Source organism: Hordeum vulgare, chromosome 1H (genome assembly GCF_904849725.1).
Source record: "Hordeum vulgare subsp. vulgare chromosome 1H, MorexV3_pseudomolecules_assembly, whole genome shotgun sequence".
NCBI lineage: Eukaryota > Viridiplantae > Streptophyta > Magnoliopsida > Poales > Poaceae > Hordeum > Hordeum vulgare.
The window spans coordinates 307,810,112-307,824,524 of NC_058518.1; positions in this window are offsets into that span (position 1 = coordinate 307,810,112).

Genomic DNA, 14,413 nt, shown 5'->3' on the forward strand with positions numbered 1-14,413 from the left:
CTTGGATGTGGTGGACCTTTTCGGCGTGGAAGGGGAGTTCTCGTCAGCGTAAATCAAACAAGCAGACAAAGCGCTTGGGCCGAACGATTTTTGTGGAAGCTTCTTCAAAGCTTGTTGGGAAACCATTAAGGCAGATATTCTGGATGCAATGAACCATCTCTACCACATGGACAGTCGAGGACTGAACCGGATAAACACGACTATTCTCGTCCTCCTACCTAAGAAGCTAGGGGCCGACTTGCTTAAGGATTTCAGGCTAATCTCCTTGCTTCAGAGCCTGATCAAGATCTTCACAAAAATCCTAGCAACCAGACTAACACCAAAACTTACGCTATTGGTGAACCAATGCCAAATCACGTTCATCAATAAGCGCAGCTTACAGGAAAATTTCCTGTTCACTCAGAGCATGATCAAGAAACTGCATAAAACAAAGAAACCATCAATTTTGCTAAAGCTGGAGATGCTTGAGGCTAGAGGTTTCGATGCTACATGGAGGGAGTGGATCACGATGCTCTTCAGGACTTCAACGTCTCGCGTTATGATCAACGGGCAACTTTCCGAAGCCATCACGCACCGACAGGGGCTACGCCAAGGGGATTCCTTATCCCCTTTCCTGTTCATCCTAGCGATGGATCCGCTTCAAAGAATGTTCAGCATCGCGGGGACTGCTCAGCAAGCTGTTGGGGCGTTCAATGTCGATGCGCTGCTCCTTCTACGCCGATGATGTTTTCATGTTTATTAACCCAGTCGTGCAGGAGGCTAGGATGACGAAGCTGATCCTGGACTGCTTCGCTAGGGTCTCGGGGCTGAAGGTCAATGCGGAGAAGAGCGTTGCACCGCCAATAAGTGTTGGAATTATGCCCTAGAGGCAATAATAAATATATAGTTATTATTATAATTCCTGTATCAAGATAATAGTTTATTATCCATGCTATAATTGTATTGAATGAAGACTCATTTACATGTGTGGATACATAGACAAAACACCGTCCCTAGCATGCCTCTAGTTGGCTAGCCAGTTGATCGATGATAGTCAGTGTCTTCTTATTATGAACAAGGTGTTGTTGCTTGATAACTGGATCACGTCATTAGGAGAATCACGTGATGGACTAGACCCAAACTAATAGACGTAGCATGTTGATCGTGTCATTTTGTTGCTACTGTTTTCTGCGTGTCAAGTATTTATTCCTATGACCATGAGATCATATAACTCACTGACACCGGAGGAATGCTTTGTGTGTATCAAACGTCGCAACGTAACTGGGTGACTATAAAGATGCTCTACTGGTATCTCCGAAGGTGTTAGTTGAGTTAGTATGGATCAAGACTGGGATTTGTCACTCCGTGTGACGGAGAGGTATCTCGGGGCCCACTCGGTAATACAACATCACACACAAGCCTTGCAAGCAATGTAACTTAGTGTAAGTTGAGGGATCTTGTATTACGGAACGAGTAAAGAGACTTGCCGGTAAACGAGATTGAAATAGGTATGCGGATACTGACGATCGAATCTCGAGCAAGTAACATACCGAAGGACAAAGGGAATGACATACGGGATTATACGAATCCTTGACACTGAGGTTCAAACGATAAGATCTTCGTAGAATATGTAGGATCCAATATGGGCATCCAGGTCCCGCTATTGGATATTGACCGAGGAGTCTCTCGGGTCATGTCTACATAGTTCTCGAACCCGCAGGGTCTGCACACTTAAGGTTCGACGTTGTTTTATGCGTATTTGAGTTATATGGTTGGTTACTGAATGTTGTTCGGAGTCGCGGATGAGATCACGGACGTCACGAGGGTTTCCGGAATGGTCCAGAAACGAAGATTGATATATAGGATGACCTCATTTGATTACCGGAAGGTTTTCGGAGTTACCGGGAATGTACCGGGAATGACGAATGGGTTCCGGGAGTTCACCGGGGGGGGGGGGGGCAACCCACCCCGGGGAAGCCCATAGGCCTTGGGGGAGACACACCAGCCCTTAGTGGGCTGGTGGGACAGCCCACAAGTGGTCTATGCGCCAAGAGAAGAAAAATCAAGAGGAAAAAAAAGGGAGGAGGTGGGAAGGGAGGAGGACTCCCTCCCACCAAACCTAGTCCAACTCGGTTTGGGGGGGGGGGGAGAGTCGTCCCCCTTGGCTCGGCCGACCCCCTTGAGGGTCCTTGGACCCCAAGGCAAGGCCCCCTCCCTCCCACCTATATATACGGAGGTTTTAGGGCTGATTTGAGACGACTTTTCCACGGCAGCCCGACCACATACCTCCACGGTTTTTCCTCTAGATCGCGTTTCTGCGGAGCTCGGGCGGAGCCCTGCTGAGACAAGGTCATCACCAACCTCCGGAGCGCCGTCATGCTGCCGGAGAACTCTTCTACCTCTCCGTCTCTCTTGCTGGATCAAGAAGGCCGAGATCATCGTCGAGCTGTACGTGTGCTGAACGCGGAGGTGCCGTCCGTTCGATACTAGATCGTGGGACTGATCGCGGGATTGTTCGCGGGGCGGATCGAGGGACGTGAGGACGTTCCACTACATCAACCGCGTTCTCTAACGCTTCTGCTGTACGGTCTACAAGGGTACGTAGATCACTCATCCCCTCTCGTAGATGGACATCACCATGATAGGTCTTCGTGCGCGTAGGAAAATTTTTGTTTCCCATGCGACGTTCCCCAACAGTGGCATCATGAGCTAGGTTCATGCGTAGATGTCTTCTCGAGTAGAACACAAAAGTTTTTGTGGGCGGTGATGTGCGTTTTGCTGCCCTCCTTAGTCTTTTCTTGATTCCGCGGTATTGTTGGATTGAAGCGGCTTGGACCGACATTACTCGTACGCTTACGAGAGACTGGTTTCATCGTTACGAGTAACCCCCTTTGCTCAAAGATGACTGGCAAGTGACGGTTTCTCCAACTTTAGTTGAATCGGATTTGACCGAGGAGGTCCTTGGATGAGGTTAAATAGCAACTCATATATCTCCGTTGTGGTGTTTGCGTAAGTAAGATGCGATCCTACTAGATACCCTTGGTCACCACGTAAAACATGCAACAACAAAATTAGAGGACGTCTAACTTGTTTTTGCAGGGTATGATTGTGATGTGATATGGACGACAATGTGATGTGATATATTGGATGTATGAGATGATCATGTTGTAATAGAAATATCGACTTGCACGTCGATGGTACGGCAACCGGCAGGAGCCATAGGGTTGTCTTTATACTAACGTTTGTGCTTGCAGATGCGTTTACTATTTTGCTAGGATGTAGCTTTAGTAGTAATAGCATAAGTAGCACGACAACCCCGATGGCAACACGTTGATGGATGATCATGGTGTGGCGCCGGTGACAAGAAGATCGTGCCGGTGCTTTGGTGATGGAGATCAAGAAGCACGTGATGATGGCCATATCATGTCACTTATGAATTGCATGTGATGTTAATCCTTTTATGCACCTTATTTTGCTTAGAACGACGGTAGCATTATGAGGTGATCTCTCACTAAAATTTCAAGACGAAATTGTGTTCTCCCCGACTATGCACCGTTGCTACAGTTCGTCGTTTCGAGACACCACGTGATGATCGGGTGTGATAGACTCAACGTTCACATACAACGGGTGCAAAACAGTTGCGCACGCGGAACACTCGGGTTAAGCTTGACGAGCCTAGCATGTGCAGACATGGCCTCGGAACACATGAGACCGAAAGGTCGATCATGAATCATATAGTTGATATGATTAGCATAGGGATGCTTACCACTGAAACTATACTCGACTCACGTGATGATCGGACTTGGGATAGTGTAAGTGGATCATGAGCCACTCAAATGACTAGAGAGATGTACTTTTTGAGTGGGAGTTTAACATATAATTTGATTAAGTTGAACTCTAATTATCTTGAACATAGTCTAAGTCCACTTTGAATATATTTGTGTTGTAGATCATGGCTCACGCAACAGTCATCCTGAATTTTAATACGTTCCTAGAGAAAGCTAAGTTGAAAGATGATGGAAGCAACTTTGTAGACTGGGCTCGTAATCTTAAGCTAATCTTACAAGCTGGGAAGAAGGATTATGTCCTTAATGCTGCGCTAGGAGATGAACCACCCGCTACGGCTGATCAGGATGTTAAGAACGCTTGGCTAGCACGTAAGGAGGACTACTCAATAGTTCAATGTGCAGTCTTGTATGGCTTAGAACCGGGACTTCAACGTCGCTTTGAGCGTCATGGAGCATTTGAGATGTTCCAGGAGTTGGAGTTTATCTTTCAGAAGAACGCCCGGATCGAGAGGTATGAGACCTCCGATAAATTCTATGCTTGCAAGATGGAGGAAAACTCGTCTGTTAGTGAACATGTGCTCAAAATGTCTGGGTACTCAAACCGTCTAGCTGAGCTGGGGATTGAACTCCCGCAAGAAGCTATCACTGACAGAATCCTTCAATCACTACCGCCAAGCTATAAAGGCTTTGTGTTGAACTACAACATGCAAGGGATGAACAAGTCTCCCGGCGAGTTGTTTGCGATGCTGAAAGTCGCAGAGTCTGAACTCCGTAAAGAGCATCAAGTGTTGATGGTGAGCAAGACCACTAGTTTCAAGAGAAACGGCAAAGGCAGGAAGGGCAATTCGAAGAAGAGCGGCAAGCCTGTTGCCAATCCGCCGAAGAAACCCAAGGCTGGACCTAAGCCTGAAACAGAGTGCTTCTATTGCAAGGGTATGGGTCACTAGAAGCGCAATTGCCCCAAGTATCTGGCAGATAAGAAGGCGGGCAAAGAAAAATCAGGTATATTTGATATACATGTTATTGATGTGTACTTAACCGGCTCTCGTAGTAGTGCATGGGTATTCGATACCGGTTCTGTTGCTCACATTTGCAACTCGAAGCAGGAACTGCGGAATAGACGAAGGCTGGCAAAAGACGAAGTGACGATGCGCGTAGGAAATGGTTCCAAGGTTGATGCAATCGCCGTCGGCACAGTGTCACTTCAGCTACCATCGGGATTAGTGATGAACTTAAATCGTTGTTATTTAGTGCCTGCGTTGAGCATGAACATTATATCTGGATCTTGTTTATTGCGAGACGGTTACTCTTTTAAGTCTGAGAATAATGGTTGTTCTATTTCTATGAGTAACATCTTTTATGGTCATGCACCGAATGTGAGAGGATTGTTCATATTGAATCTTGATAGCGATACGCATATACATAACATTGAGACCAAAAGAGTTAGAGTAAACAATGATAGCGCCATATTTTTGTGGCACTGCCGCTTGGGTCATATTGGTGTAAAGCGCATGAAGAAACTCCATGCCGATGGACTTTTGGAGTCACTTGACTTTGATTCACTTGACACGTGCGAACCATGCCTCATGGGCAAGATGACTAAGACTCCGTTCTCCGGAACAATGGAGCGTGCAAGTGACTTGTTGGAAATCGTACATACCGATGTGTGTGGTCCAATGAGCGTAGAGGCACGCGGCGGATATCGTTATTTTCTCACCTTCACTGACGATTTAAGTAGATATGGTTATGTCTACTTGATGAAGCACAAGTCTGAAACATTTGAAAAGTTCAAGCAATTTCAGAGTGAAGTGGAAAATCATCGTAACAAGAAGATCAAGTTCCTACGGTCTGATCGTGGGGGTGGATATCTGAGTTTCGAGTTTGGTGCTCACTTAAGACAATGTGGGATTGTTTCGCAGTTAACACCGCCTGGAACACCACAGCGTAATGGTGTGTCCGAACGTCGTAATCGTACTTTGTTAGAGATGGTGCGATCTATGATGTCTCTTACTGATTTGCCGTTATCATTTTGGGGTTATGCATTAGAAACAGCTGCATTCACTTTAAATAGGGCACCATCAAAATCCGTTGAGACGACACCATACGAACTGTGGTATGGCAAAAGGCCAAAGTTGTCGTTTCTTAAAGTTTGGGGATGTGATGCTTATGTCAAAAAGCTTCAGCCTGAAAAGCTGGAACCCAAAGCGGAAAAGTGCGTCTTCATAGGTTACCCAAAAGAGACAGTTGGGTACACCTTCTATCTCAAATCCGAGGGCAAAGTGTTTGTTGCTAAAAACGGAGCTTTTCTCGAGAAGGAGTTTCTCTCGAGAGAATTGAGTGGGAGGAAGATAGAACTTGACGAGGTTGTCAAACCTCTCATCCCTCTGGATGGTGGCGCAGGGCAAGGGGAAACCTCTGTCGTTGCGACGCCGGTTGAGGAGGAAGTTAATGATGATGATCATGAAACTCCAGTTCAAGTTTCTGTTGAACCACGCAGGTCGACGAGATCACGCGCTGCTCCAGAGTGGTACGGTAATCCCGTCTTATCAATCATGTTGTTAGACAACAATGAACCTGCAAATTATGAAGAAGCAATGGTGGGCCCAGATTCCAACAAATGGCTAGAAGCCATGAAATCCGAGATAGGATCCATGTATGAGAACAAAGTGTGGACTTTGGAGATACTACCTGAGGGCCGCAAGGCTATTCAGAACAAATGGATCTTTAAGAAGAAGACGGACGCTGACGGTAATGTGACCGTTTATAAAGGTCGACTTGTGGCAAAGGGTTTTTCACAAGTTCCAGGAGTTGACTACGATGAGACTTTCTCACCCGTAGCGATGCTTAAGTCCGTCAGAATCATGTTAGCAATAGCTGCATTTTTCGATTATGAAATCTGGCAGATGGATGTCAAAACGGCGTTCCTTAACGGTTTCCTTAAGGAAGAGTTGTATATGATGCAACCCGAAGGTTTTGTCGATCCAAAAAATGCTGACAAGGTGTGCAAGCTCCAGCGATCCATTTATGGACTGGTGCAAGCATCTCGGAGTTGGAACAAACACTTTGATGAGGTGATCAAAGCATTTGGGTTTATACAAGTGGTTGGAGAATCTTGTATTTACAAGAAAGTGAGTGGGAGCTCTGTGGCGTTTCTAATATTATATGTGGATGACATATTACTGATTGGAAACAACGTAGAGCTTTTGGAGAGCATAAAAGGTTACTTGAATAAAAGTTTCTCTATGAAGGACCTAGGAGAAGCTGCTTACATTCTAGGCATTAAGATCTATAGGGATAGATCAAAACGCCTGATAGGACTTTCACAAAGCACATACCTTGATAAAGTTTTGAAGAGGTTCAAAATAGAACAGTCCAAGAAAGGGTTCTTGCCAGTTTTACAAGGTACGAGATTGAGTAATATTCAGTGCCCAGCAACTGATGAAGATAGAGAGCATATGCGCTCCGTCCCCTATGCTTCAGCCATAGGTTCTATCATGTATGCGATGCTGTGCACTAGACCGGATGTTAGCCTGGCCATAAGTATGGCAGGTAGGTTCCAGAGTAATCCAGGAGTGGATCACTCGACAGCGGTCAAGAATATCCTGAAGTACCTGAAAAGGACTAAGGAGATGTTTCTCGTATATGGAGGTGACGAAGAGCTCGCCGTAAATGGTTACGTCGATGCAAGCTTTGACACAGATCCGGACGACTCTAAGTCGCAAACCGGATACGTATTTATTCTTAATGGGGGTGCAGTAAGCTGGTGCAGTTCCAAGCAAAGCGTCGTAGCAGATTCTACATGTGAAGCGGAGTACATGGCTGCCTCGGAGGCGGCTAAGGAGGGTGTCTGGATGAAGCAGTTCATGACGGATCTTGGAGTGGTGCCAAGCGCACTGAATCCAATAACCTTGTTCTGTGACAACAGTGGTGCCATTGCCTTAGCAAAGGAACCACGGTTTCACAAGAAGATCAGACACATCAAACGACGCTTCAACCTCATCCGCGACTACATCGAGGAAGAGGACGTAAATATATGCAAAGTGCACACGGATCTGAATGTAGCAGACCCGCTGACTAAACCTCTTCCACGGCCAAAACATGATCGACACCAGAACTGTATGGGTGTTAGATTTATTACAATGTAATTCACATGGTGATGTGAGGGCTAGCTTATTGACTCTAGTGCAAGTGGGAGACTATTGGAATTATGCCCTAGAGGCAATAATAAATATATAGTTATTATTATAATTCCTGTATCAAGATAATAGTTTATTATCCATGCTATAATTCTATTGAATGAAGACTCATTTACATGTGTGGATACATAGACAAAACACCGTCCCTAGCATGCCTCTAGTTGGCTAGCCAGTTGATCGATGATAGTCAGTGTCTTCTGATTATGAACAAGGTGTTGTTGCTTGATAACTGGATCACGTCATTAGGAGAATCACGTGATGGACTAGACCCAAACTAATAGACGTAGCATGTTGATCGTGTCATTTTGTTGCTACTGTTTTCTGCGTGTCAAGTATTTATTCCTATGACCATGAGATCATATAACTCACTGACACCGGAGGAATGCTTTGTGTGTATCAAACGTCACAACGTAACTGGGTGACTATAAAGATGCTCTACAGGTATCTCCGAAGGTGTTAGTTGAGTTAGTATGGATCAAGACTGGGATTTGTCACTCCGTGTGACGGAGAGGTATCTCGGGGCCCACTCGGTAATACAACATCACACACAAGCCTTGCAAGCAATGTAACTTAGTGTAAGTTGCGGGATCTTGTATTACGGAACGAGTAAAGAGACTTGCCGGTAAACGAGATTGAAATAGGTATGCGGATACCGACGATCGAATCTCGAGCAAGTAACATACCGAAGGACAAAGGGAATGACATACGGGATTATACGAATCCTTGACACTGAGGTTCAAACGATAAGATCTTCGTAGAATATGTAGGATCCAATATGGGCATCCAGGTCCCGCTATTGGATATTGACCGAGGAGTCTCTCGGGTCATGTCTACATAGTTCTCGAACCCGCAGGGTCTGCACACTTAAGGTTCGACGTTGTTTTATGCGTATTTGAGTTATATGGTTGGTTACCGAATGTTGTTCGGAGTCCCGGATGAGATCACGGACGTCACGAGGGTTTCCGGAATGGTCCGGAAACGAATATTGATATATAGGATGACCTCATTTGATTACCGGAAGGTTTTCGGAGTTACCGGGAATGTACCGGGAATGACGAATGGGTTTCGGGAGTTCACCGGGGGGGGGGGGGGGGGGCAACCCACCCCGGGGAAGCCCATAGGCCTTGGGGGAGACACACCAGCCCACAAGTGGTCTATGCGCCAAGAGAAGAAAAATCAAGAGGAAAAGAAAAAAAAGGGAGGAGGTGGGAAGGGAGGACTCCCTCCCACCAAACCTAGTCCAACTCGGTTTGGGGGGGGGGGAGAGTCCTCCCCCTTGGCTCGGCCGACCCCCTTGAGGGTCCTTGGACCCCAAGGCAAGGCCCCCTCCCTCCCACCTATATATACGGAGGTTTTAGGGCTGATTTGAGACGACTTTTCCACGGCAGCCCGACCACATACCTCCACGGTTTTTCCTCTAGATCGCGTTTCTGCGGAGCTCGGGCGGAGCCCTGCTGAGACAAGGTCATCACCAACCTCCGGAGCGCCGTCATGCTGCCGGAGAACTCTTCTACCTCTCCGTCTCTCTTGCTGGATCAAGAAGGCCGAGATCATCGTCGAGCTCTACGTGTGCTGAACGCGGAGGTGCCGTCCGTTCGGTACTAGATCGTGGGACTGATCGCGGGATTGTTCGCGGGGCGGATCGAGGGACGTGAGGACGTTCCACTACATCAACCGCGTTGTCTAACGCTTCTGCTGTACGGTCTACAAGGGTACGTAGATCACTCATCCCCTCTCGTAGATGGACATCACCATGATAGGTCTTCGTGCGCGTAGGAAATTTTTTGTTTCCCATGCGACGTTCCCCAACAATAAGATGCTCCTGTGTTGATCTTACTGCTGTCCTTGCGCCACTGGGAATTTCGTGCAAATCTTTCCCGGTCACCTACCTAGGTATGTTTCTTTCTTTGCGGAACCTTACAAAGGTGGATCTAGATCCTTTCTTGACGAAATTCGGCAAGAAGGCAGCAACCTGGAAAGGCGGCTTGATGGCTAAAAGCGGAAGATTGGTTCTTCCTAAAATTGGCCTAATTGCTCTGGCAATCTATATGATGACGGTCCACAAGCTGCCGGCCGGGGCAACCAAAAAGATGGTACAAATTTGTCGATCTTGGCTATGGAGTGGTGAGGGATCTTGCAATGGTGGTAAATGCAGAGTGGGATGGAACCAAATCTGTCGTCCAAAGGACCTCGACGGACTCGAGGTTATCGACTTCAGGAAATTTAGGACCACGCTGTGGCTGCGATGGCTGTGGCTCGCATGGCAGGATCCTACTCGCCCATGGGCTAAGGCCACACTGCCATGCGATGACGTCGATCGTATGTTGTTTGCCATGGCTACTGGCATTAAGCTGGGGGATGGGCGGAAAAACCAACTTCTGGCATGACTGATGGCTCGAGGGACAATGCCCAAAAATCATTGCACCATCCATTTTTGCCGCCTCATCTAGGAAAAACCGCAACGTCCATGATGGGCTGACAGGCCAGACTTGGTTAGCTGACCTGGCGAACGGGCTAACGGAGGACATGCTTCATGAACTTCTTTGCCTTGCTAGAAAGTTAGACAATGTGGTTCTCAACCATGGTCAGGCCGATGAGATTCAATGGAGGCTCACGCCAAATCGAGAGTACTCTGCTAAATCCGCCTACAAGCTCCAGTTCAAAGGCACAGTGGCCTCGGTAGGCTACAATCTGATATGGAAGAGTTGGGCTCCGGGTAAATGTCATTTTTTCTATGGATGAGCATGCTAGGAAGAATATTAACCACTGGCACACTGCTGCGTCGGGGCTGGGAGAACAACTATTTCTGACCACTGTGCGAGAGAAACCTGGAAACAACATCCCATCTTCTCGTCGAGTGCCCCTGGTCGCGGTACACTTGGGAGAAGATTGCGCACTCCACGCATTTGCCCACTCTGCTTCCAGAATCATGGACGGGGCAGGAATCTATCAATTCTTGGCTGACGGAGCGCTACGATAAGTCAGCGGCTAGCAGGAAGAAAGCAACCCTCTCCGTCTTACAACTCATGTCATGGGAGATATGGCTGGAGTGCAACAAAAGAATTTTCCAATCTGTTTCTCTTGGTAGAGATATGTTCGTTGATAAAGCTAGAGAGGAGATCCACCTATGGAACCTAGCTGGCACGGGAATCCCCTTTGATCCGGGCTGATTCTCGGCCGTTTCTTCCTCGGCGCGTTTCTTTTGTTCTTCTTCTTTTCCTGTTTCTGTTTGGTTTTCGGGCCTCCCTGGACCAGTTGGCAGGTTTCCCTGCCCGGGTTCTTTTGTAGATCGTCCTTCACCTAAGCAGCTGTCGACATCCCCACTAGTGCCATCACCTAAGCAGCTGTCGGTGTCCGAGTGTACTCCCCAGAGCCCAGGGTGGTGCAGCTAGAGGCGGTGTTGATGGTTCAAGATACGTGATGCACCTAAGAAGTCTCTAGGGACAAGAACTACATTTAAAAGCTTATTATGTATATGAAATTAACTATTCATAATAGCAATTATGAGTTGATCCAAGTCAGGTGTGTTAGAACATCTACAATCGAACCCCTCAAACCTTCCTCAAACAAAAGGGTAGGCCATTCGGTCACTATCCGGTCACAAAAAATTGATCCAGACGGGCCTCTCAAACCGGCCTCAAACGACCGGGCTGACCAACGCCCGCATGTCCCGCACTATCCCACGCTGGCCCACATCTACTCCACATATATTCGTCCCCATCCACTCGTCGGACCAAACCCTAGCCACTTCACTCCACTCCCTTCCACTCCCATCCGCCACTCAAGCTCACATCCAGCATGGCTGGGAGCGGATCCGAGTCCTTCACCTCCACTCCACTCCCTTCCACTCCCATCCGACATGGCTGGGAGCGGATCCAAGTCCTTCACCTCCAGATTCGTCGACCACAAGCTCGTCCCACGCGACCCCAGGAGGAGATTGTAACGCCCCAGACACACCCGCCGACGGTCGTTACTCCTGGTGAGATCTAGACTGGCCCCACACGGAATCAACTTCTCGGTCGGTCACCCATCCTAGAACTACTCCAAGTCGAGCACGCTTAACCTGGGAGTTCTGTTCGAATGGGCTCCCGGAAAAGAAAGAATTCCTTATTGATATGAGTAGTCTATCATCCCTAATAATCCAAGCTATCACAGAGATGGCCGTCCGACTTGTGCTTCGCCGCTCCTGGGGGGCGGCAGCAAGACGACAACGCTCGGACTCGCAACGCCGGGAATCCATTGCTTCCGCACAACCGGTGCTTCGATCCGGCGTTGCTGCCTCACCAGAGGCGATGCTGTCCGTTTGGTATCCGAACGCTGTGGCGGAAGCACAACCCCTCCTTTGCACGCTGAGCACAAAGCATGTCCGACCTCGGACGATGTCATGGCGCGGCATGCCCGTCGGGCGAGGCAACAATCACGGGATGCTATGGGGAAGAACAAGGTAGGAAGCTGCTTTTTTGCGACCGCAAACAATCCATTCTTATCTTTGATAACCCACAAGTATAGGGGATCGCAACAGTTTTCGAGGGTAGAGTATTCAACCCAAATTTGTTGATTCGACACAAGGGGAAGCCAAAGAATATTCTCGAGTATTAGCAGTTGAGTTGTCAATTCAACCACACCTGAAAGACTTAGTATCTGCAGCAAAGTATTAGTAGTAGAGTGGTGTGATAGCAATAGTAGCAACAGTAACAGTAGCAGTGAAAGCAGTAGTGACAGAGTAACAGTAGCAGCAACGACAGCAATAGCAACAGAGTAACAGTAGCAGCAGTGACAGCAGTAGCGGCAAAGTAACGTAGCAAGGACTAGTAGGAAAAACTCGTAGGCATTGGATCGGTGATAGATAATTATGCCGGATGATATTCATCATGCAACAGTTATAACAAGGAGAAATATGTAACTAGCTCCAATTCGTCAATGTAATGTAGGCATGTATTCCGTATGTAGTCATACGTGCTTAGGAAAAGAACTTGCATGACATCTATTGTCCATCCCTCCCGTGGTAGCGGGGTCCTAATGGAAACTACGGGATATTAAGGTTCTCCTTTTAATAGAGAACCGGAACAAAGCATTAGCACTTAGTGAATACATGAACTCCTCATACTATGGTCATCTTCGGGAGTGGTTCCGGCTATTGTCACTCCGGGGTTGCCGGGTCATAACACATAGTAGGTGACTACAACTTGCAAGATAGGATCAAGAACACACATATATTGACGAGAACATAATAGCTTCAGATCTGAAATCATGGCACTCGGGCCCTAGTGACAAGCATTAAGCATGGCAAAGTAGTAGCAACATCAATCTCAGAACATAGTGGATACTAGGGATCAATCCCCATCAAAACTAACTCGATTACATGATAGATCTCATCCAACCCATCATCGTCCAGCAAGCCTACGATGAGATTACTCACGAACGGTGAAGAGCATCATGGAATTGGCGATGAAGGAAGGTTGGTGATGACGATGGCGACGATCTCCCCTCTCCGAAGCCCAGAACGGACTCCAGATCTGCCTCCAGAGGAAGAACAGGTGGTGACGGCGCCTCTATATCTAAAACGCGATGACCTCTTCTCCTTTATTTTTTTCCGGACGAAAGGGACTAAATAGATCTGGAGTTGGAGGCGGTGGAGCTCTAAGGGGCCCACAAGCTTGCTAGGCACGGCCAGGGGGCGCCTGGTGGGCTTGTGGGCTCCTCGCTCCACCCCTCTGGTTGATTCTTGCCCCATTATTTTTTATATATTCCACAAAAAATCCTCGTAAATTTCTAGGTCATTCCGAGAACTTTTATTTCTGCGCAAAAACAACACCATGGCAATTCTGCTGAAAACAACGTTAGTCCGGGTTAGTTCCATCCAAATCATGCAAAATATAGTCCAAAACAAGGGCAAAAGAGTTTGGAAAAGTAGATACAACGGAGACGTATCAATCTTCACCTAGTGAGAGCACCACTTCTTTTTTGCAAGGAAGTGAGAGCACCAGTTCGCTCAATCTAGTTTCCCAATGGTGTACGTGTTCTCTCCCTCAAAATTCTGGTGTGGCGTTGCAAGCTTCCTTGCATGAAAGTTTTTCCGTAACAACAGTCATGTTGCAAAACATTTTTCATAACGTCATATAAAGGTAAAGTAAAAAAAATCTGCAACATTACCATTATTGCAAAGTTTTTCCTGCGACAATACCTATCTTGCAAAAGTTTTCTTCAACAAGACATTTGTTGCAAAGATTTCTACAGAAAGTCCTCTATTGCAAAATTTCTGCAACAACAACTCTGTTGCAAAGTTGAAAGACGTCATTGTGCGGCATGATGGGGTCACATCTGACGGCTCGCGAGGCTGCGGATCTTTTAAAAAGATCTCTCGGCCAATGCATAGCGCCCCCCTTGTTTCATAGTAGTATATATGTAGATTCTGTGAGAAAGACAGATTTCAGCCCTTTACAACACCAT